Source organism: Nanorana parkeri, unplaced genomic scaffold (assembly GCF_000935625.1).
Source record: "Nanorana parkeri isolate BGI_ZX_2015 unplaced genomic scaffold, ASM93562v1 scaffold445, whole genome shotgun sequence".
Classification (NCBI taxonomy): Eukaryota; Metazoa; Chordata; class Amphibia; order Anura; family Dicroglossidae; genus Nanorana; species Nanorana parkeri.
The window spans coordinates 1,133,971-1,137,903 of record NW_017306713.1 but is presented as its reverse complement, the minus strand read 5'-3'; positions in this window follow the sequence as shown (position 1 = coordinate 1,137,903).

The following is a 3,933-nucleotide window of genomic DNA, read 5'->3' as shown; positions in this document are numbered from 1 at the left end:
AAAATCTCTACCGTATACTGTAGCATTAATAGGAAGAATTCCAATGTATTCCCACTTAACATAAAATGTAGTCAACAGGATCCGAAGAGAATAGAATCTTCCCAAGGGAATGAAAGACAGCAATAAAAGCCCTCTAAGTTGTCACTGGAGAGATTTCCCTGACTTCCAACTGCAGTGACCACACAGGAAATTAGTTGGAAATCTCCCCAGTGGCGATCCAGACAGCAATACAAATCTGGTATCCTCTATGCTGTTATTGATGTCTTTGTCCCCATTGGAGACATTTTCATCACTTGCTGTCCTGTTTATCATAGAATAAGTGAGGGAGCAAGCTTACATTTTGTGTTTGATGCTTAAAGGACAACTGTTGGTTTAATAAAAAATTACCTTAACCCCTCCTCTCTTGCCCTCTTGAACTAATGCAGATAAATGCCCCCCACTTCAGCTTCCATCTTGTCCCAGTGGCACATCAACTGAAAAAAATCCTCTTCAGCAATAGGTACACCTTTGCAGTGAACCCTCCAAGACATGTATGAGCTGGGAGGATAGTTTGGAGTAGTTTTCTTTTAAAAGTACAGTTCTTTCGTTAAAATGATAATGTCGTTTAAAGCAGCTAGTGAGTACATAACTGAGCTGTGTTTTCAGCATGTAGGTAAAAGTCATTTTTGAGACTTTAAGAACCTGACAGAGGTTCTAACCTTTCCTCTATCTATTCAAAATTGATATAATGTTTTTGCTGGAGTTCTGCTATGATAAATGAAAAATAGTGCTTATTTGTATTGATAAAGTTATATTTTGAATGTACTTTACTGAAAAGCAATTTAGGATTTTGTGCCACTCTTAAAAGCTATTAAAGTGACACTAAACTCAGGAGTTAAATCTTAAAAATAGATTCAAGAACCTTAACAATAATCAAAAATGTATCTTATTTGTGTGTCACTCGGCTGTAGATCCTCAAATCAACTCTAATTTTGTGCTGACACTGTCCTTCCTTCTGGAGGGTGGCTACTTTTGTTCCCCATGGTCCTTGTGTGTGTTGTAAAGTAGTCACCACTCCAAGCTCACTCCCGTGATGGACTACAATCTAAATTCAAATTAGTAAACTAAATGTGAGATTGTAATCCATCACGGGAGCGAGCTTTGCCGGTGACTACTTCACAACACAAACAGGGACCATGGGGAACAAAAGTAGCCACTCTCCAGAAGGAAGGACAGTGACACCACCTATTCAGAGATGATTTGAGGATCTACAGCCGAGGGTTACACAAATAAGATACATTTTTGTTAATAGTTAAGATACGTAAATGCATTTTTAAACTCCCAAGTTTACTGTTACTTTAGGGTCCATTCACACCAATGGCAGCGCTCACAAAACTTCCGCCTTCGTTCTGGGGCATTTAAGTCAATGGCACCACAGCCATGCCCCGGCCGCAGTGTGATCAGACGCATGGCAAAACATTGCCTGCATTCTGATCCACTGCAATTGCAAAAAATGGTCCACCCCCCCCCCCCCCCCCCCCCACCCCAGAACAAAGGGGGAAGTTTTTTGAGCGATTGCTGTGTGTTCCAACAGCTGCTGCTCTGGAACGCACCACAATTGGTGTGAATGGGCCCTTAAGGCCAACATTTCTATCCCCTTCAAACCCATTGGTACCTACAATGCTTGTGCCAACCTGCTTTTTGTATTCCGTTTACCTTCGCAGCAGTAAAGAAAACAGGGACTGTACATGGCATTCGCAAGCATGGGAATCTTTATTTTACATATTACTGGGAAGAGATAACACACAAAAAAAAAAATATGTATGTTACATGTGCCATTTATTGTACCAGTCAATCATTATTTCACAGGCAGCAATTTGATTCAAATAAATATTTAACATACACAAAATAAAATAATCAAACATTTATAACACAATCCAGCTGTGTTTCACATTTATCCCATTCTGTTTGAACACACGATGGCCATACAGGAACATATTTACAAACTGTATTTCTTGTAAAAGGATTTCTATTTTCTTTGCTAAATAAGGACTTATGTGCCACAGACTTCAAAAATGGAATAATCTTTATTACAGCTTTGTTGTGTAAAATGACTAAGCCCTTCTGATAGCCTGAGTAGTATATTATTATTTGAGATATCTTTGTTCAAGCTGCAGGAGATTAGGCAATATAGGTCTGATATCATAATCCCCTTTTCTGGATAAAAATCATTCAATTGTATTTCCGCTTTTCCAGCAAAATAAAAAAATATTTGAGGGGAATTTATCAAAACTGGAGCAGACAAAATCTGGAGCAGTTGTCCATAGTAACCAATCAGCTTCTCTCACCAGTTTGGTCAGTTAAGATTTGAAAATGAAAGAGAGAAGCTAATTGGTTGACATGCACATCTGCTCCAGATTGTGTCTGCTCCAGTTCTGATAAATTCCCCTCTATGCATGTTATGTATTCCCATTCGCACAAAATAATGATAATAAAAATGCCTTTTTAGCTGCTTCTTTGGAGCAGGATTATACATAGGACTCTACAAGCAGCTTCTAGTGGCTAGAATAGATGCCTGGGAGGGAGTTGGTAAGGGACAGTGAGGACTATGAAGGATTTTTCACTTCTGGAATTTGCAGAAATGTCACGGAAACAAGGTAATCTACAATTTGTACAAATTTCGTTTTTGTTCTGCTAAGTGAATGTGAACATGTAACAAATGTAAAGTAGTTGTTATCCCAATTTGTCTGCAAAAATGCAAGTCCCATGTACAGTTTGTGGATATTCCAGCCAGGTCGGTATACTGCATTGCAGTTACTCTGTCTATGCATAGGCAAGGTTACTTGCTAAACATGCGCTACTGTTGGAACCTGGGGACAGGTTTAAGAAATACAGATACTGAAAGACTAGAATGATAGATGAAGGCACGTGATGAGCACAACTGTCGTTGTCATTGTAGCTTTTACACTGTCATTGTAGCTTTTTAGAACCTTTGGCTCAAATGTTTCCAGTCAGAGCATCAGCATGAAACTCAGACCCACAAGTATCACAGAAGCATTGTGCCAGAGGGAGCACATATCAGATACCATGTAATGGAAGCCTCTTCTTTTTTTTCAGGGTGGGCATCAGGAGAAAAAAAACCTGTTTCCTGGGTTTGGGTTTAGGTCCACTTTATCATACAGTACTTTCTTGTAAGGTAGCATTTTACATCTTGTTTAAAAAAAGAAAATCTTTTCATTTTGGAAGGCTTGCCAGACAAATAAATGTGAATTTATGTGATCATGGAATGACAAGGTTTTACTAATTCTCTGTATTTTTCAGAGTGCGCTATTACAGCCCGTGTTTGAAGTGACAACATTGACAAAAGATAATAAATTGCATCTATCTGCTCAAAACTATATAGGTCATTGCTGCACTTTCAAAAATTACTAGTCTACCGAGGACCTGAGACAATACCACAACATCATAAGGTGCCTCACAGTGTATTCTTACTTACTGGATGGATTTCACCTTCATGTTACACCCCGACACATGGTCCAAAAAGTAAACTTAGACCTTAAAGTGACATTAAACCCTCAGATTTTTTAACATAAACCAATACTGTAATGTGTGCCTTACTGTAATCCATGGTTGTTTCCCTTCTCTTTGCTGCTCTTCCTTTTAAATCCTCATGTCTTCTCATGCTCTGCAGAACTTCCCTTTTCAGCTCAGGGCCTCTTCCTGTAGTGCTGACTTAGGTTTCAAGCCTATACAAACTAATACACAGACACCGTGTATCCATTCCTGAGACAAGGCAGTCTGCTGCAAAACAGAAGTTCTGCAGAGCATGAGAACCGATACAGATTTAAAAGGAAGAGCAGCAAAGAGAAGGGAAACAACTATGGATTACAGTAAGGCACACATTACAGTACTGTTTTATGTTAAAAAATCTGAGGGTTTAATGTCACTTTAAAT